General features: G+C 46.3%; 1 protein-coding gene across 1 annotated transcript in view; it reads left to right on the forward strand.

The window, feature by feature from the left end:
* Nucleotides 1-22,243, forward strand: part of MINDY4B (MINDY family member 4B) — a 164,451-nt gene that overhangs the window by 16,573 nt on the left and 125,635 nt on the right. The gene's annotated exons all lie outside the window — the stretch shown is intronic.

A 22,243-nucleotide genomic window follows, 5' to 3' on the forward strand; every position in this document is an offset into this window, starting at 1 on the left:
TCCAGCCTACCTAATGAGAGCGAGTCCTGGCAAGCTGCCTATTGATTTGGATATGGGAGTCCTTACACCTGAAGTGACATCACCAGAGGCTGACTGGGATACAGAGCGGCAGCAACAGTACCGTAGAGTACAAGAGTGTGTAGAAAAGAGTCTAGCTCAGGCGAGACAAAAAGTAGAAAAGAACTACAATCAACATGCACCTGCGGTTCCCTTGTCACCAGGAGAATAAGTCCTAAAGAGGAAAAGAAGGATGCATAAATTGGATGACCAATGGGAAGCTGAAACCTACACCGTCCTACCATCAAACTTTGACAACACCAAAGTGTGCCTTATCAGTAAGGATGGAGGAGAAACCTCATCAGCAGTATCGAGGTATCATTTGAAATTGTGCCCTGACCAACTAAAGGACAGAATGGAAGAACAAAACAACGTTCAACTCATAGAAGAAGAAGAAGAAAAGGTCAGCACTGTACTTGGAGAATTTCCTGCAAACAGGACAAGAATGGATCAAGCCATCATAGTTCCTGTCCTAATCTTTCCCCAGCCTACTGCAACTGAAGTAGCAGAGACTCAAGAGAACTCTGAAAATCAGGAAGTTCAGGCAGCGGATGTTACACCAGCAGTGGAGCCAGAGAACCTTTGCCCTGCCAGTGGTGAATCTGTCATGCCCATAGTGAGTCTAAGAGTTCACAGATGGTTACTACCCAGTGCTAATTAGGTCTGTCCGTTGTACCCAAGGTATTCCACCCCTAAGGTTCCGCATATAGATAAGTTTTGTAAATGTTAATCTGTAAATATGCAATGTTTCAAGTTTTGTGCTTACAGAGACTCTGTAAGACTTTTTGGATATTTTATTCTGTTTCAATGGACAGCTGGACCACAGGACTATGTGTGGTCAAAACTACTTGTAAATAGTTTACCAACTTGCTCAGGAATTGGACCATGGACATTGACGCATGGACTAATCGTCATCAGGACTATTTTTGAGCTTTGCTTTTTGTATTTTTCATTTTTTAGAAATCTTGTTATATTTATAATTGTTTATATGTTTACATGTTTTACCTTCAGTCCGAGAGTACTGAATTGCACTAGGGGGGAATGTGGTGCCCCCAGGAGTATGTTCGCCACAGTGGCATTGCCTTCCTCCTAGGGAGTGTGATGTCATGTTTGGAAGCAATAAAGGATCTCTCTGGCAGTTAACTACAACACACAACACAGCTCCCACTCCAGGCCAGCAAAGGGAGCTCTGAACCCAAAACTGGGGGAAGAGCTGCTCTCTGGGGGCTAGGAAGGGAAAATTAGGAGTTCGTGTGAGGAGGGCAACGTGTGTGGGCGTAAGGAGAAGAGCTGGGGGATTGAGCAGACAGTTCAGGCTCATTCCCAGCTATAGCGCATGATCTGGAGCCTGGTATCCAAGGCTGTATCGACACTGATGGTCCTGCAACAGAAACAGGAGGAATAGGAAGCTGTAAATGCTCTATTCCCACATAAGACTCGGAGGCAAAACAGCGACGTGTGAGCCATAAGAGGAAGTCTACAGCTGTCTGTCATACGAGGGAGTTCTATAGAGAATAACCAAGTGGAACTTCAGTGTAACACAGTACTGCAAGTACCTAAAACTAAGCACTAGGAAGGAGACTACACAACCCATCTGCCTAGAGAGATTCCTAAGTTGCTTCCAGGCTAGCCAGCTCCTGTGCCATCTGCAATCTGGACCCTGGACTGCATTTGCCAAGCAAAGTAAAGGTAAAGAAACTGCACCCTGTTGTGTCCTTGCCTTCTTCCTGCAACCCCATCAGCACTGCTACATCTCTGTGCCAAACACTACACCCTCTTCCTCAACACCTTCCCTCTTCATCTACTCTGCCCTGGGACTACAGCCCTGCCTGTGGAGGGCTACAACATCATTACTGCACCACACCATCTGTCCCAGAGGATCTGTCTGCAGCGTCGGCTTAACATCCTCATTGCCGAACACCACAGGTGGCATCACGAATCATCCACTCATAAACTTTAATCATCAGCCACACTATTCTTTTACATGGACGCCCAGGGCCACGGACCGGGTCACCGCTACTGTGACACTTCCCTCTGAGATACCGGCCCGGTACCGAGTACCCCACAGCCCTGGGAGGGCGACCCAGAACCACACACGGAAATGGCAATGTCGGGTATAGGTACATTAGCAGCGGGAGGAAACACAAGGAGTTCAATCTTTGACAGGTTCAGTTTCAGATATAGTGAGGACATGATGTTAGGCACAGTGTTTAGACAATCGCTGATGTTTTCTAGAAAGGCAGGCGTGATGTCAGGAGAAGTGTATAATTGGGTGTCATCAGCATAGAGATGATACTGGAAACCAAATCTACTGATTCTTTGACCAATAGGGGCAGTGTACAAAGAGAAGAGGAGGGGGCCTAGGACTGATCCTTGAGGACCCCCAACAGTAAGGGGAAGATGAGAGGAGGAGGAACCAGCAAAAGATACAGTAAAGGAGCGGTCAGAGAGATAGGAGGAGAACCAGGAGAGAACAGTGTCCTTGAGGCCAATGGAACAGAACATAATGAGGAGGAGCTGATGATCCACAGTGTCGAATGCTGCAGAGAGATCCAAGAGAATTAGCATGGAGTAATGACCATTTGATTTAGCTGTTAGTTGATCATTAGAGACTTTAGAGATGGCAGTTTCAGTAGAGTGTAAAGAGCGGAAACCGGATTTGAGAGGGTCAAGAAGAGAGTTATCAAAGAGATAGCGGATAAGACGGGAGTGGACCAAGCGTTTCTGGGAATTTAGAGATAAAGGGAAGATTAGAGTCAGGTCTATAGTTATCGGTACAGTTTTGGTCGAGGGATGGTTTTTAAGTAGTGGATGTATGATGGCATGCTTAAATGAGGAGGGAAAGATACCACGAGAGAGAGAGAGAGAGGTTAAATATTTTAGTTAGGTGAGTGGTGACAGCAGGGGAAAGGGACCGGAGGAGATGTGACGGAAATGGGTCACTGGTGCAAGTGGTTGAGCAAGAAGATGCAAGGAGCCTACTTACTTCTTCTTCTGTGACTGGTTCAAAATTAGAGAGTGAACTAGATGCAGGGGGGAGGGAGGACAGTGCATGGTATGAGGTGATTGGGAGATAATTTTCTGTCGGATGTGGTCAATTTTTTTAGGTCCTATTTTTCTGTTATTTATAAAGCATTGTCTCTAAATTGCAGAATGTCTAATAACATAGGCCTTGTACATATGACATAAGAAAGTTACATAAGCCCGATACGGGGTACAGTAATGGAAGGACAGTACATCCTGTACATAGCACACAATGGCAAACCTTGGATCTTAACTCTAGCTGTAGCAGCTGTGACAAAGAGAAATAATACATGCACAGGGCATTAATTATTTAATGCAGTATCCTCTATTTGCAGGCTGGATAATTCGTTACTTGCGTCTTTGTTTCCTAGTAACGCAAATCATTGTAGACACCGAATACATTTGGCTCACCCCTGCAATGCCAAATATGTGTCCAAGAATCAGAGACTGAGCTTTACGCTCTATTCACTTGGTTCCGAGTATGATTAACACAATAATCTCCATACTTCACATGTCAGGGATTTCTTAGCACTTTAGATAAAGGCTTTTCCCTTGCACTGTTTTAATTGAAAGGAGCTTTATGGGCCACATTAAATACCAGCAGGTAGAGATGAGCGACTTTGCCTTTTTTAGGGTCGAGTCGGGTTTCATGAAACCCAACTTTCGCAAAAGTCGGGTCGAACGAAATCGGCCGACTATAGGGAAAAGTAGGAGGCCGACTGAAACACGAAACCCAATGCAAGTCAATGGGGAAGCAAAGTCTGCAGGGAGTGGACGACAGTAAACACACCTACAGTGCCCATTTCAATGCCTAAAACATCAATTCTTATTACTGAAGCTTGGATGATGCTCCAGTGTATGATGGGCCCTAATAATGCTCCATATATAATGGGCCCCATTTCTAATGCTCCAGTGTATAATGGGCTCCGTAAATGCTGCTCCAGTGTCTGATGTCCCCCATTTGGAATGCTCCAGTATATGATGGGCCCCATTTTTAATTAACCTAGGCATGGTATGTGAAAAGAGCTCCAAGGAGAAATCTGAAGTGTGTGCTGCCGCATCCTTCACTTTTGGTGTGGGTGAAGGACACAAGGAAAGGGGTTGCTCCTGACCAGAAGCCTGCACTGACGACTCAGTGCTTGCATTTTTTGAAACTTCAGAAGAGGAGGAGATAGGCTGTTTCAGCAATGTAAGTCAAAAAAAGTTCCTGATGCTCCAGCTTTAAAAGCAGTCTACCTACTCCCAGAAAAGGGAGCCTTACAGGCCTTCCGGAGCTACACCATGATGCAGGCTCAACACCTCCTGCCTTAGCTGCTATTGTGTTTTTGGCACTACCAGCAGATGCACCACCATCAGTACCAGGTGACCCCCGACGTCCGTGTCCTCTTCCACTATACTTCCTCATGTTTTGGAAAATGAACCCAAAATACCAGCAGATATATGGTACTGTATCAGAAGCGTACACCTCTATACAGTCTAGGGATAATAGTAAATCTCTGTATATATTTCATGAGTCATACACAGACGCTCACAGGCTCAGTATGGATTACACAATAAAATAAAAAGTTGAAAAAGGGTACAGTATCACCAGATACAAGGTATATATAGAATAGTGTAAACATTATGAATCTCTGTATATGTTTCAGGAGGCAGACACAAACGCTCTCAGGTCCAGTATGGATTACACAAGAATATGAAAAGCTGTAAATGGGTAATGTAACACAAGCGTACAGCTGTATACAGTGTTGGGGTAATCTTAAAGCTCCAAATATATTTCCGGAGTAACAGACAGACGTTCACAGGCTCATTATGGATTACACCAGAATCTAAATAGCAAAAAAGGTTACTTGTAATCGATGCAGTATTAGCAGTCATGAGCGGTACTTGAGAAATCATTCAACAACATGGTCATTAAACCCCTGTCTCCAACGCCTCTTCGGCTGTGTGTACCACAAACATCTCTTCCATTGTGCCCACTATGGCTCGTGGGAGAACCAGCACCGCTGCTGTGTGCTGGGAAAGCCTCAAACAAATGGTCTACCAGAGTTGCTTGTTTGTTATCCAATATTATCTCTAGGTTCTCCTGTGGCATGATGTTGTATAATTTGCCTTTGTAGCGTGGATCGAGGATGCTGGCCAGCCAGTAGTCATCATCCTTCATCATTTTGGCAAAGCGGGGGTCCCTTTTTAAGATCCGCAAGGCATAATCGCACATGTGGGCCAATGTTCCAGGTGTCAATAATGCACTGCCACTGCTGGGTGGAGGAGCACTTTCTGGCAGATCCCCATCCCTACAGTCATGCACAAACTCTGTACCTGACCTTGGAATGCCAACATTTTCTCTGGCCCCCTGAGAAGCATCCTCCTGTCCAAAATAATCATCCCCCTCATCCTCCTCTTCCTCTTCTTCCTCCACCACCTCGTCCAGGACAGTTCCCTGACCAGACAATGGCTGACTGTCGGCAAGGCTTCCCTCCTCCTCCTCCTCCTCCAGTTCCTCCTCCGCTGCAGACGCCAGATCATTAATGTGCGTCAAACTTTGCATGAGCAGACGCTTAAGTGGGATGCTCATGCTTATGATGACGCCGTGTGCATTCCTCAAAACACTGAAGGACTTTACAGAGGTCTTTCAGCTTTGACCACTGTACACCCGACAATTCCATGTCTTCCCTCAAACTGCCTGCCCGTGTATCCTCCCACAAATACATTACAGCCTGCCTCTGTTCGCACAGCCTCTCAACCATGTGCAGGGTGGAGTTCCACCTTGTTGCAACGTCTATGATTAGGCGGTGCTTGGGGAGGTGGAGCAATCGCTGCAGCTTCTGCATATGACTGGAGTGGACGTTTGAGTGACAGATGTGCGAGCACAGTCTTCACACCTTATGGAGCAGGGATGTTAACTCTGGATAATTATTAAGGAAGCATTGCACCACAAGGTTAAAAGTGTGAGCCAGGCAAGGTATGTGTTATGATGAGTCACCGAAGGAGGAAAAAACAAAATACCAGCTAAGTCCAGAAAAACCAGAGAGGTTGGCAGCTATCGGATTGCAGACCCTGAACCTATCCACAACAACTAGCAGTAGCCATGGGGCGTTCCTACGGTGCCCTAGACCCCTCGATCACAGCCGGAGAACTACATAGCCTAAAGACAGAAAGGGGAAAAACTAAACTGCCCCAGAGCAGACCCCAAAGCAATAGGCAGCCCCCAACATATAATGACGGTGAAGCAAGATGAAAACACTAGCACAGATAGAAAGATAGGTTGAGCAAATGATGGGGCCCAAGCTAACTACATAGGACAGGATAGGAAAGCTGCTGTCTGCCATCCGCAAAAACCCTATCAAAATGAGCCAACCGATTGATAGGAAAAACAGGCCCTGAAGTCGCTAGGCTTCAAAAGACTATATCAGCACTCAGGTATATTCTGAAGACAGAGCAAAAGATCAACAGATCAAAGACAAAAATGGAATTCAGCTCACCCCTGGCCGGGGATGGCAGAACTCCCAAAAAACAAGCCAAAACAAAAACAAAACTGAAGATTACAAAGCAGAGCAGAAAAACTTAGCTTTGAGATGCAGGAATCAGACTAGTCTCCAAGAATCCAGCAGGAAAATCACCAACCAGGAAGAAGGGCGTCGGCAGCCTTATATCCAGTCCTCAATTCCAGCCACCCAGTCATTATCTAGCTGCCCAGGTGTTTGGTAATCAGCCTCACGACCTTCCTTCACCAGAGGAGGGAGTTCATCAGACCTCAATGGTGAAGGGAAAAATGAACTCACAACAGGTATGTGTGTGAGTTTTGCACGGGCTATGGCTGCCACAAAATTATGTCCGTTATCACTGACTACCTTGACTGGCTCAAGATGTAGACTGCCCAGCCATGACTCAGTTTGTCACTGCAAGTAGTCGGCCAGTACCTCCGTGGTGTGTCTGTTGTCGCCCAAAGACATCATCTTTAACACAGCCTGCTGACGCTTACCACTAGCTGTTCAACAGTGGGACACCTCGTGTGCAACACTGCCAGCTGCGGATGGAGTGCTCGTGTGACTGCGCTCCGTGGACGAGCTTTTGCTTATGGAGGAGGAGGAGGGTCGAAAGCCTACAGCCAACTGTTTCCTATACCGTGGGCTAGGCAGTACTGTTCCACCGCAGCTGTCCCCTGTGGAGCCTGCATCCACCACATTAACCCAGTGCGCAGTGATGGACACTTAACGGCCCTGGCCATGCCTACTGGACCACGCATCTGTTGTGAGGTGCACCTTTCCACTCTCTGATTGCTTGAGTGCATGGACAATGCGGTCTTTCACATGCAGGTGGAGGGCTGGGATGGCTTTTCGAGAAAAGAAGTGCCGACTGGGTAGGTCATAGCGTGAGACTGCGTAGGCCATGAGCTCGCGGAAAGCTTTGCTTTCAACCAAACGGTAGGGCATCATCTCTAATGAGTTTAGTTTGGCAATGTAGGCGTTCAAACAGAGTGTACGCGGATGAGAGGATGAGTACTATCTTGTCCTACTCAGAGTGTCTGGTAGGGTGAGCTGGACTGGAGAGCTGCATATGGGGGAAGTAGCGGTGGACCGGACAGAGTGAGAGGGGGTTGGTGATGGTATTGGTAGTGATGGCCAAGATTCAGTGTTGTGTTGCAAAACCATTGTGATTCCCTGAGTGCTTTGGCCTTGCGACAACACCTCAACATTTAGTGCTGGTGGTGTGCTTAACAGTGGCGGTGGTCTTACAGTGGGGAAGCGATGGAGCGTTGCTGGCTACCTTCAGTCGGAGCAGGTGCACATGTGCTACCTGAGGTTTTGTAGTCCGTCCACGCTTGCAAGTGCATGTTGATTAAATGTCTAAGCATGGAACTGGTATTCAAATTTCTGAGTTGTTTACCTAGGCTAAAGGTCCTTCCTCACTTCTTACAGGTAACCTTTGCCTCATCAGTAGGATTTTGGACAAAGAAGTGCCACACTGCACTCTTCCTACTATGGTAAACATTTTCTGGCCTTGCACGCTGTACTAAGTTGACCGTCTGTCCTGCAACTCTTTTTGTTTTTGGTCCATGTTTTTGGACAGCTACAGGCTCGCCAGATAACCGCTGCTGCGATGTCAATGCCTGCTGCGGATTCTTCTCCTTATCTGAACTATTGTCAGCACCACCCTCCTCCCCCAATGGATGCCAATCCGGGTCAAGAACTGGGTCATCCATCACCTCCTCTTCAAAGTCATCTGCATCTTCCTCTTTACCTTCCTCTGTGTCACCGTGTAAGGTGGTATAGTATGCCGGAAGGGGCACCTGGGTTTCATCAGGGTCAGATTCTGGCTCAGTAGACTGCGAGGGCAATGTAGTGCTCTGGGTCAATGTACGAGCAGAATCATCTAGCAGTGGCTGTGCATCAGTGCACTCCATGTCAGATTCATCTTGGACTGGGGAATTCAGGATTTGACTGGATAACCCAGGCATGGTATGTGAAAAGCGCTCCATAGAGTAACTGAAGTGTGGGCTGCCACATCCTTAACTTTTGGTGGGGGGTGAAGGACACAAGGAAAGGTGTTTTTCCTGACTAGAACCCTGCACTGACGACTCCATGCTTGCAGCTTTCGAACATTCAGAAGAGGAGGCAATAGAGCTGGTGGCTGTTTCGGCAATGTACGACAAAACCTGTTCCTGATGCTCCGGCTTTAAAAGTGGTTTTCCTACTCCAAGAAAAGGGAACCTTACTGGCCTTCTTGGGCCAGATGATGGTGCAGGCTCCACACCTCCTGCCATAGCTGCTATTGTGCTTTTGCCAAAACCAGCCGATGCACCACCATCAGTACCAGCTGTTCCCCCCTGCCCACGTCCGTGGCCTCTTCCACCATACTTCCTCATGTTTGGGAAAATGTACCAAAATTACCAACAGAGAGATGGTACTGTATGAGGAGCTGTGTAAGGTGTATTAAAAAAATTAAATCTACGTATACATTTTGTTAGTCACTGACGCTCTCCCAGTATGTATTTGACCGTAATCCAACAAGCAGATATACTTAACTGTATCAGAAGTGTACAGCTGTATATGTTTTTTGTGTAACTAAAAATCTCCGTATATGTATTTACAGAGTGTCATACACAGACGCTGACTCTGTATAGATGTGACTGTAATGCGAACTGCAGATATACAATACTGTTTGAGAATCGGACAGCTCTATACGGTGTCTGTATGGAAAATTGTCAGTCTCCGTCTATTTTTATACGGAGAGACACACGCTGTCTCTGTATAGTTTTGACCGTCATCAAACAGCAGATATATGAAACTGTTTGAAAAGCGGACAGCTCTATAAGGTGTAGGTCTGCAAAAATGGAAAATCTCCTTTGTTTGTTTTTCCAGAGTCACACACAGATAGCTTGTATTTGTCCGTGATACCAGTCGGTGCACGGTAGTGTGTGAGGAGCGTACACCACTATACGGTGTCTGTATGGAAAATTGTCAATCTCCGTCTATTTTTATGCGGAGTGACACACGCTGTCTCTGTATAGTTTTGGCTGTAATCAAACAGCAGATATACGAAACTGTTTGAAAAGCGGACAGCTCAAGAAGGTGTAGGTCTGGAAAAATGGAAAATCTCCTCTGCTTGTTTTTCCAGAGTCACACACAGATAGCTTGTATTTGTCCGTGATACCAGCTAGTACACGGTAGTGTGTGAGGAGCGTACACCGCTATACGGTGTGTGAAAAAATGAACGCTCGGTAACTCGCCAGAACAAAATAATAAAAGTTGGAATGCTTTGAAAAAAGCAGTTTGAACAGCAGTGTGCACATAGCAATGCAGCTATCAGGTAGCCTTAAAAGGCAGCCTAATCACCACCAGCGCTGCTGCACACAACAAAAATCCTCCCCTTTCACTGCACACTAACTGTACAGTGAAAAGCGCTATCAGCAGAAGCAATTTTTTTTCTTCTTCCCTGCCTAATGCTCTCCCTTATTCAGAATCAGCAGCATCACCTCTCCCTATTCTAAGATCGGCAGAAGTAAGATGGTGGTCGGCGGTCACAGCTTTTTATAGCCACTGTGACGCCACACAAAGCCAGCCAATCACTTCAATGCCCTTCTCGAAGATGGTGGTGGCCGCTGCCCATGTCATCGCGTTGCCCACAGAGTGCGTCCCCCATCATTGGCTGAGAAAAGGCGCTGGAAGCATTATTTGAAACCCGACTTTGGTGCTCGGCGACCTCATAGCCGACCTCACGCTATGGTCGGGTTTCGATCGGCGAAACCCGACTTTAGCTAAAGTCGGCGATTTTTGAATATGACCGACCCGTTTCGCTCAACTCTACCAGCAGGTAAAACACAGTAGCATTTTGTCACTTGTCATCCATATTCCACCTTCTGGTCAGAGGACTAAGCTGAGTCATGTGTCCAAAGTTATGTCACTTGCTAGCATCACTTTGGACTATACCCTCTATGCCTGTATGCAGTGATTTGCCCCTAGAAATGACTGCATGCCGACCAGCATCGGACGGAAGCACCTTGGGTCCACCAGATAAAATCATTCTTGGGGCCCACTACAGCTATGGCAAAAACTAAGATACCATTGCACAGTGTTATAAAAATCAGCTTCTCTACATGTCTGACAGCCATTCCTTTCCAGTGTCAGTTGAATTCCAACCAGAGTACACCTCATTCTACTTAATGTGCTTCTGATTAGGTGATCACCTAAACCAAATCTTATTTATCGAAGGAAAGTATAAAAAACCCTGCTGTGGTGTTCACATTCCTCTTGCAATAGGACAAGCTGGATGGCAAAACAAGTGCTAGTAAAATCTCAAAAGTAATATTAATCTTATTGGAATGTCACTCAGCAACCGCAAGATGACATCAAGTGACCTACAAAAGGAATGGCAAATGGCAGCTGGAGTGCAGTACACGGCAAGAACAGTTCGCAACAGGCTCCTAGAGGCAGGGTTCAAGTCATGTAAAGCTAGAAAAAAAGCCTTTCATCAATGAGAAGCAAAGGAGAGCCAGGCTGAAGTTTGCCAAAGACCATAAGGATTGGCATAAGGTAGTCTTCTCTGATGAGTCTAATTTTCAGCTTTGCCCAACACCTGGTCGTCTAATGGTTAGACGGAGACCTGGAGAGGCATACAAGGCACAGTGTCTTGCACCCACTGTGAAATTTGGTGGAATGATGATCTGGGGATTCTTCAGCAAGGATGGAATTGGGCAGGTTAAACTTTGCGAATGACGCATGAAACAAGCCGCATACAAGGTTATCCTGGAAAACAGTTGATTCCTTCTGCTCAGGCAATGTTCCCCATCTCTGAGGACTGTTTTATCCAGCAAGACAATCCACCATGCCGCACAGCTAGGTCAATCAATGTGTAGATGAAGGACCACCACATCAAATTCCTGTCATGGCCAGCCCAATCTCCAGACCTAAACCCCCATTGAAAACCAATGGAATGTAATCAAGAGTAAGATGGCTAGTCACAAGCCATCAAATAAAGAACTGATTACATTTTTGTACCGGAAGTGGTATAAGGTCACCCAAAATCAGTGTGAAAGACTGGTGTCAAGCATGGCAAGATGCCTGAAAGCTGTGATTAAAAATCATGGTTATTCGACAAAATATTGATTTCTGAACTCTTCCCGAGTTAAAACATTAGTATTGTTGTTTCTAAATGATTATGAACTTGCTTTCTTAGCATTATTTGAGGTCTGCAAGCACTGCATTTTTTTGTTATTTTGACCATTTCTCATTTTCTCAAAATAAATACAAAATTCAGTGCATGGAAATTAGAAGAAATGTTATCAGTAGTTTATAGAATAAAAGAGCAATTTACATTTTACTCAAAAATATACCTATAAAGAGAAAAATCAGACAAGCTGAAAATTTTGCAGTGGTCTCTTAATTTTTGCCAGAGCTGTATGTAGCTACATAGAAATAAATACAAGACCACCAATTGTCAGGGTATAATATAAGGTAGTACACATCTTTATTATGTAGCAGGGGTTGTGGTAGCCCTCTCATAGAATATACTGTAGCCTCCCTCATACAGTATAATGCAGCTCCCCATCATTGACTATAATTTAGCCCCACTCATAGAATATAATGCAGCCCCCTCATAGAATATAATGCAGCCCCCCTCATAGTATACAGTATAATGCAGCTCCCCACTAAATATAATGCAACCCCCTCGTAAGGTATAATGCAGTCCCCCATAGAACATAATGTAGCCCCCTCATAGGGTATAATGCAGCGCCCCTCATATAGTATAAGGCAGTTCCTCCACAGAAAATAATGTAGCCCCCTCAGAGAATAATGAAGCCCCCTCATAAGGTGTAATGCAGCCCCCCATAGAATATACTGTAGCCCCCGCATAGGGCATAATGCAGGCCTCCCACATATAGTATAATGTAGCCCCCTGAGAGAATAATGCAGCCCCCACACAGAATATAATGCAGCCCCCCAGAGAATATAATGTAGTCCCCTCATAAAGTAATATGCAGCCCCCTCATATAGTATAATGCAGCCCCCTCATATAGTATAATGCAGCCCCCTAATAGGGTATAATGCAGCCCCCTCATAGGGTATAATGCAGCCCCCTTATATAGTATAATGCAGCCCCCCTCATAGGGTATAATGCAGCCCCCCACCTCCATCATTGTCCTCATCACCACCTCCATCATTGCCTTATCATCCACCACCCCTGTCATTGCCCTTTCCACCACCTCCATCATTGCTTTCTCCCCCACCACCCCATCATTGCCCATTCCACCACCTTCATCATTGCCTCCCCCACCACCATCATTGTCCTTTCCACCACTACCGTCACTGTCATTTCCACCACAACCATCATTGCCTTCTCCCCACTACTCCATCATTGCCTTCTCCCCACCACCCCCATCATTGCCCTTTTCACCACCCCTATCATTGCTTTCATCCCCACCACTCCCATCATTGCCCTCTCCATGTCCTCCATCATTGCCTTCTCCCCACCACCCACATCATTGCCCATTCCAACACCTCCATCATTGTGTCCCCCCACCACTGCCATCATTGTCCTTTCCACCACAACCATCATTGCCTTCTCCCCCAGTACCCCATCATTGCCCATTCCACCACCTCCGTCATTGCTTCCTCTCCCACAACCCCATCGTCCTTTCCACCACCACCAACATTGCCTTCTGCCCCACCACCCCCATCACTGCGCTCTCCATCACACACACACAGCATGGCACCACACACTCACGCACGCAGGCAGGCTCCAAGACTCACCTCTCCGCACATTCCCCGCAGCCGCAGCACATCCCGGCAGCATCTTCGTCGCCGGCAGCTTTCTCTCTGAAGCAGCTGTGCTCTGAATGATGTCATCCAGCTGCGCCACTGTGTCAGAGAGAAAGCGCCGAGCAGGAAGCAGGATGGCATCGGATCCCTGCAGCTCTGCTCCGCTGCCATTTTCTCCTGTAGGCATCAGAGCTACAGGGATCACTCCCTGCCAACCGATTTTCCTCAGGGTTAGCCGCCCTGCAGGGGCCCACCTCTGGGGTACATGTAGTATGTCCACTCCTGTGGGCAGTGTTAGCCTCAGCCTGCAGCTAACATTGCACACTATTAAAGTAAAATAAATATTCACTCCTCTACATGCCCATGGGGGCATGGGGAAGTGTGAATATTCATTTCTCTTTAGCAGCAGTGACAGGCTCCTGTCTCCAGCTGCTGCTCCGCTGGCACCAGGCGGGCCCCTAACTCAGGGGCCCCATAGCAGCAGGGTGTGCTGTTATTAGCGACACACCACTGGCTGGGGGCCCTGGAGCAGTGGGGGCCCTAGGCAGCTGCCAGCCCTGTATGCCAGCAGGTATAAGTGCCTGGGCCCACCGGAGAATTCTCTGGTTCCCCAGTTGGCCAGTCTGACCCTGATGACGACAGAATGTTATAACTTACCAGTATGAAGGAAAGCAGTGGATTTGGAGCTCAGTAAGAAAAATGCTAACTGGACCAACAGAGCAAAGGATGGAGCATTAGTAGGGTTATTATCTGTCTGATTCCACATGTAACATCTACTGCTATGTATGCAAGCCTCCAATATATCAGGGAAAAGGAAATGTGGGCATGCTGCGCTGCTGGTAGATAATAAAGCACCACTCCAGTAGTTTTTTATTGCAGTGCTGAAGTGGTGCTTTTACTCTAAGGGCCTTGCACCTAGTCCTATACCAAAATTACCCCTCACTGTCTTCACCTTCAATTGCTGCTGCTTCTGTCAATCTCAACCAGTTTTTGAGTGTTTGCTAGAGCCAGAGATCACTTTTTAGTGCAAGTCTATGAGCACCTTGTTCTGGCCCTCAGACTTACAGTACATTGAGAGCTTGTGACCACTACCTCTGATTTCAGGTCAGTCAGCAGTTACGATCACAAGATGGTGCTGCGGGAACGGATCAGCACCAATAGAAAGTGAAGATGGCAGCGGGTAAGTATAATACTGGGGTCAGGGAATTTAGATTAGTAGTACCACTCCAGTGGTGAAAAAAGAAAATATTGTTGCGGTGCTTTAAAAAGGGTAACAAGAAGGTCCAAGTTATTGAAGTAGAAATGTGGTTTTATTCTCAATGCATTTCAAGGTTTCTATGACTATAGAACCACATTTACGCTACAATACTTTGCCCCCCTGGATAACCTTATTTAATATCTAGCAGTAGCACAGTATACCCACATCTCCTTTTACCTGATGCCTACGTTGGATCCTCCAACCTGTGGAGTAACAACAGCTGAATTTATACTTTGAGCCATCCTAGGAGTTGTCTGGATAACACCCTATTGCACTTGTTTGTCCCCCCAGCTTCCTCTCAGCCTCCAATATGTAGCATTCAGATAAGTGTTGCCTTTAGCTTTTGTATAGTGCTCATGGCGGGATCAGTCACTAATGTGCATGGAGGCCTCTTGACGCCCCTAATGGATAATGTTGGGGGAGAGAAGGATACAGTATGTCCAATTTTGGACTACTATACCTTTTGTCCTCCCTGAGATATGACGCCGCAAAGAGGAGTTAAGTAGCGGCTCTCATAGAGAATACGGGAGCGCTCAGTTAAGCAGTCCTGTGTGTGAGGCAGATGGGAAATATAACTGTTGGCCAAACAATCCACCGAGAAATGATTCCGCTGACAACTACCTATTGTGTATGGGGCCAACAGACAGTGTTTCATAAGCAATACCCAGGCCCTTCCCAGCTGCCCATGAAGCCAGTATACTACAGAAAGCACCTTGCTGGACACTGGTATATAAAGGCCAGGAACACGGCCGCAAAATCAGTGCGGGATGGCAGGATCGAAGAACAGATGAGCATTGCTGCTCTTTTAGTTCACATTTGCATCTGTTTTTACATTTTTTAGAAGTTGCATAACCACATGAACCTTGACAAATTCTAGGCATTTCTACTTTGTTCATCCAAAGGTCGATATTCTTTACAACATTCACTGCACAAGAATGAACTGTCAATAATCCTATTTGGTTTACAGGGATTTTACCTCATTATGAAATGTTCATTCTGTCATCAATCTGAGCCCTTTCTGCTTAAAAAAAAAAGATTTCAATCCAATATAGAACAGTATAATTTTATTATCTATTATTAGTCAGTAACAGAAAGTATTTAATCTTTTTGACACATCATGAATTACAAATCTCTCTCTCTCAACGGATCCGTTTTTTCACACTCTGGCGGATTCTGACTGACGTCAGATAACTGAAGTGTGAAACAGGCTTAGTGCTTCTCTAAACCTCCATAACCTATAGCATAGAACATACATATAACCAGATCATATGTAATGAATGATGTATAATGAAGATATAAGATCAGCAGTATATACAGAAAACCTTATAGAGCTACAACTCAGGCAAATAAAGGCACTCGGTGCCCTGTGAAACTTGTTTGGGTATCACGTAACAAAATATTCAGATGCTTTCAAAATGTGTTGAAAGATTATAGAGAATGGGAAGTGGAATATGAGATGTCATTAGTATGCAGATCTTTGTTAATGTGCTTTTGTCCTCCACTGGCATTATCAGAACTATGACAGATTTAAATAAAAGCGGGACTAAATGTTAGGAGTCAGATTTCTGCCATGACTATGCAGGAATCTAGACCCTCACATTCTGCAGTCTCCTGCTCTTTGTCCACTGCAGAAGAGATTGCAGAGGAGATGGCTTTGCAGCAACTCTCTCCGGAGGCTAAGTCCTTCATCCCATCCTCTGAGCATGCTCGTGGGACGATCTCTCATTGGAGTTCGGGAGTCAGGTGCTCAGGTCCTGCTCCTGATTCCATTGGTCCAGCTCAGGGTTCTGGAGACTTCCGGAAGGACCCTCTCATCCCTCGGCATCACAGACTTGGCCCTCTCCTGGATCTCATCATACCTAACAGACCGGACATTCAGCGTCTCCCACTCACACACCACCTCCTCACCTCGCCCCCTATCTGTCGGAGTCCCACAAGGTTCAGTCCTTGGGCCCCTGCTGTTCTCTATTTACACCTTTGGCCTGGGACAGCTCATAGAATCTCATGGCTTTCAGTATCATCTTTATGCTGATGACACACAGATCTACATCTCTGGACCAGATATCACCTCCCTACTAACCAGAATCCCTCAATGTCTGTCCACTATTTCATCCTTCTTCTCCACTAGATATCTGAAACTCAACATGGAAAAAACAGAACTCATCATCTTTCCCCCATCTCACGTGACCCCCCCTACGAACCTATCAATTACAGTAAATGACTGCCCACTCTCCCCAGTCCCACAAGCTCGCTGCCTTGGAGTAATCCTTGACGCTGATCTCTCCTTCAAACCACATATCCAAACCCTTTCCACTTCCTGCCGACTTCAACTCAAAAATATTTCACGCATCCGTTCATTCCTCACCCAAGAATCTGCAAAAACCCTAGTCCATGCCCTCATCATCTCTCGCCTTGACTACTGCAACCTCATGCTCTGTGGCCTCCCCTCAAACACTCTCGCACCCCTCCAATCTATTCTAAACTCTGCTGCCCGACTAATCTATCTGTCCCCCCCGCTATTCCCCAGCTTCTCCCCTCTGTCAATCCCTTCACTGGCTCCCAATTGCCCAGAGACTCCATTACAAAACCCTAACCATGACATACAAAGCAATCCACAACCTGTCTCCTCCATACATCTGTGACCTCGTCTCCCGGTACTTTCCTGCATGCAACCTCCGATCCTCACAAGATCTCCTTCTTTACTCCCCTCTTATCTCCTCTTCCCACAATCGCATACAAGATTTCTCTCGCGCATCACCCCTACTCTGGAACTCTCTACCACAACATATCAGACTCTCACCTACCATCGAAACCTTCAAAAAGAGCCTGAAGACCCACCTCTTCCGACAAGCCTATAACCTGCAGTAACCACCGATCGACCAAACCGCTGCACGACCAGCTCTACCCTCGCCTACTGTATTATCACCCATCCCTTGAAGATTGTGAGCCCTCGCGGGCAGGGTCCTCTCTCCTCCTGTACCAGTTATGACTTGTATTGTTTAAGATTATTGTACTTGTTTTTATGTATACCCCTCCTCACATGTAAAGCGCCATGGAATAAATGGCGCTATAACAATAAATAATAATAATAATAATAATAATAATAATAATAAAAAGTGTGCATGGCTGTTCCGCCATGCGCTAGTATAGTCATACTTGCTGCTGTGTGTTTGTTGATGGATGCATGATCTGGTGAATGACTCATTTGAAACCCCATTCCTATGATATTACGAATGTGTGAGGGAATGAGCTAGAGCCAGTATTAGCGCCAGCGCTTCACAGCAACACCTGTTAGCGTCTGACATCGCGCCTGCGTTGCAGCAGTGTCTCTCTGCGGCACTATCCTCGCCGCGCTGCAGTTGCAGCCTATTTGTGCGTTCGTGGTTGCGACGCTTTACACACAAGTAACTACGGTAGGTCTTTGTGGATGTAGTGCCGTTATATATAGCTACTCCTTTGACCATCTACCGCTTGTGTGCTGCTAACCCCACGCACACTACCGCCTTAGTGCTCTGTCATCACCTAGCTGCGGTTTTTCCATCCACCGCACGGTGGACCCCGAGCGGCGAACACACTTTATTTATATTTTTATTTAGTGTGTTCCGCCGTTCATAACATTATACTAGCGCCAAGGTCTGGCTAGTGATGACAGATCAGCAGCAACTCCTGCAGTGTGTGCGGCAGCTCGAGGGTTGCTTAGCCATTCTTGAGAGGGCTCTCGCAGCTGCGCAAGCCACTGATGCTGCTGTACAGGCTCTCACAGACACGGTAGGGCGTATGTCCATGTCCTCCCTTGCGCCGACAGTTACCCGCCTCCCGTTGCCCGATAAATACTCTGGTGATGACGCCTCCTGCAGGGGTTTCATCAGCCAGTGCTCAATCCACCTGGAGCTGCTGGCCGCGTAATTCCCTACAGAATGGGCCAAGGTGGCATTTATTATTTCCCTACTGTCGGGCAAGGCGTTGGAATGGGCTACGCCTTTATGGGAGCGTGGTGACCCTGAGATTCGGACCGCCGCCACTTGCTAACAGGCATCAAGCAAGTCTTCCTCGGTCCACGGGTCACTCACGATACCTCTCTGCCGTTGCTTGCCTTGTCCCAGGGATCCCTCTCGGTTAGCCAGTACGCCGTCCGTTTTCGGACACTCACGTCCGAGCTGGAGTGGTCCGACAAAGCACTTATCCCTGTCTTTTGGAGAGGTTTAGCGGAGCACGTAAAGGATGCTCTCTCTACTAGAGAGATCCCTACTACTCTGGAGGAGTTAATTTTCATCTCCACTCGTATTGACCTCCGTTTTTCGGAGCGCGGTATGGAGCGTGCTCACTCCAAACGGAGAGGTACTCCGGCTCCCAACTTTTTTGAGCCTCTAGAGCTGCCCGAGCCAGAGGTTCTACCCCCAGAGCCCATGGAGGTGTCTTGTGCCCTTTTTGAGACACGCCTGGCTCAAGAGTCCATGTGCGGTTGTCACCGTCTACACGCTGCTTCTCAGGAAGACAGCGCCCTGCAATGGTCTGATTGTGAGTCAGTCGGCGAGACCTTTCTTTGTTCCTCCTCGCTTGCGGCATAAGATTCTCGCGTGGGCACACACGTCCAATGCGGACGGCCATCGTGGCTATATGCAGACCACGAAGTCTCTGGCCGGATCGTACTGGTGGCCGCACAGGGCTCGGGGCGTGAAAAAATTTATTCACGCATGCACCTCATGTGCTCGGGATAGCCTTCCCAGACGGAGTGTGGCGACGGCTGTCGATACACAGCAACGTTCCCCTGTAACTCCCGCTCCCATTATCTCCCGGGTGTCCCTCCTGAAACCTGGCGACCTGGCCTCCGCTGATACCTTCCGTGTGTCCCGGTTGTCTCTTTTACCTACCAGGACATCAGGCTCGCCTTTGGACGATTCTGAGGCCTGTGCCACTGTCGGGCACAGGCTGGTGGATCGGAGGGTTCGGGGGGGCCTAGGAGGGGGGGTAATGTTAGGAGTCAGATTTCTGCCCTGACTATGCAGGAATCTAGACCCTCACATTCTGCAGTATCCTACTCTCTGTCCACTGCAGAAGAGATTGCAGAGGAGATGGCTTTGCAGCAACTCTCTCCGGAGGCCAAGTCCTTCATCCCATCCCCTGAGCATGCCCGTGGGACGATCTTCCATTGGAGTTCGGGAGTCAGGTGCTCATGTCCTGCTCCTGATTCCATTGGTCCTGCTCAGGGTTCTGGAGACTTCCGGAAGGTCCCGTTCACTATAAAAAGTGCGCATGGCTGTTCCGCTATGCGCTAGTATAGTCATACTTGCCGCTGTGTGTTTGTTGATGGATGCATGATCTGGTGAATGACTCATTTGAAACCCCATTCCTATGATATTACGAATGTGTGAGGGAATGAATAAGAGCCAGTATTAGCGCCAGCGCACCATCGCTTCACAGCAACACCTGCTAGCGTCTGACATTGCGCCTGCGTTGTAGCGGTGTCTCTCTGCGGCACTATCCTCGCCGCGCTGCAGTTGCAGCCTATTTGTGCGTTCACGGTTGCGATGCTTTACACACAAGTAACTACGGTAGGTCTTTGTGGATGTAGTGCCATTATATATAACTACTCCTTTGACCATCTACCGCTTGTGTGCTGCTGAGTTCCTGTGTATCCAACAGGCTCAGCACTGTTATATTTGTTATTTACAATTAGCAGCTCTGTGACTTCAACAGAGCTTGCGTAGTGCACCTGGGTGATATTTAACCCCGTGCACACTACCGCCTTAGTGCTCTGTCATCACCTAGCTGCGTTTTTTCCATCCACCGCACGGTGGACCCCGAGCGGCGAACAAACTTTATTTACATTTTTATCTAGTGTGTTCCGCCGTTCCTAACACTAAAGGCTTTTACTGTAGGACAAGATGCCAAGGAGCCATGCATTCCTGATAACCTTTATTACATTGCCATGGCAGAAAGGTTTGCCCTCACTTAACCCAAACAAATTCACCTATTTTTATTTTAGCCGTTAATGTCCCTGTCATCACTTCTGGCTTATACAGTGCTCAACAGATTTTGACTGAAATTCTTTACCTTGCTATCAGAATCAACATTTTTTTATGGGATACTATGCGCTAAAATACTACCACAAATGTAGGCCATTGATTGCAAGTGAGATTTGTTGCTTTGGACAGCCCAAAAAGTAATTTTTTTATCCAAAATTTAATGTAAGATCTTGAGAGTCTGGATAGATATAACGTAACCTTTAATATATTGTTATTAAAACCTTAAACTTAAAAGTGCAAAAATGGTGCAAGAAAAGTGCTGGTGCAAGATAAGGTGGAAATAAATTTACAAGATACAACAAACCACCATATGTTTTGGCATTGAGAAAATAGCCACACTATTATTATTGGAATTACTCAGTGGAGTCATGTTGTATATGTGCAAAGTATACTAAGCAATCACCATCTCCATAATGAATCAACCATATAATATATCAATTTGAAACCATCACAATTAAAGAATATCCTCGCCGGACAAATATAGGATATATTTCAATATGCACATATGCAAAAGATCATATGAACATATACTTTATTTAACAACACCCCAACCACACCATCATCTTGTAGCTGTCAGTTATAGGTCTTACTTAACCTGGTTCACCCCTGTTGCTCTCCTTTGACTTTTTTCCATCCTTTGCTACGGCCTCTGTTTAGACTTTCCTACTGCATTAAGATTTTGTACTTAATTTTGACTTCTTGTTACTGACACAGTCCGAATATCCTCTGCCAGCCGGCTGCACCAGCCAGCAGCCACTCCGGAACGCACTTCAAGGGAATCTGTGTAAGTCCAGATTCCTGTATTGGAAGAAAAGTGTGAAGGTCAGGTCCTACAGAACCTACATATGGAGTTGCTTTCTCAAAACTTGTCTGTAGACGCCCTTGTAAGTGCTACCAGCCTTCCACTGCTAACATTTCTTTCCAGTATGTTAATACATATTTCCTTGGCAAATACCAAAAGGATATTCATTTGGCATAAGTTAGGTTAGTGGGGTCCTCTGGATATGTTCATAGAGCTAAGTGTGATTATGAGAGCAGTCTGTCAGTCATTATATGTCTCACACTGGTAACATTCCCTTTCATGTATAATTAGCTCTGGAGGCAGATTCTCATAGAGATCAGTGTCCGGACTGTAGATTGGAACATTTCATTTGCATATAGGAAAAATATGGATTTCTTTGAAATCAGATATTGGATCGCAGATATCAAGATATAATTTTATGCACCTTTCTGTAACCTGCGTGCCCATATAGACGGCCTAGGAGGGCTGATCCTACTGACAGATTCCCTTTAATAAAGAAAATTAGTAAGTGATATATTACAAAGCATTAGAAACAAAGAATACATTGACACTCATATTACTATCACGGTCATTGTCGTGCCCTTTAACAACCTAAAAACTCAAACAGAAGACTGGACTGGTCACAGCATTTTGCATTTTATATCAAATTGATAGCGTATAATAGGAACATAAGACACCCACATAATAAAAACACTTTCCTCCCTAACTACAATGTAATGTGTTGAGTTTTTGAAGGTCAGAAATGATCAATTTTCATCTCCATTTTGAAGCAATGAAAGGCAACACAATAAGACATTAAATAATCTCTTCTTTGAACACA

Source organism: Dendrobates tinctorius, unplaced genomic scaffold, assembly GCF_039654945.1.
Source record: "Dendrobates tinctorius isolate UK_male_01 unplaced genomic scaffold, ASM3965494v1 ptg000060l, whole genome shotgun sequence".
Lineage (NCBI taxonomy): Eukaryota > Metazoa > Chordata > Amphibia > Anura > Dendrobatidae > Dendrobates > Dendrobates tinctorius.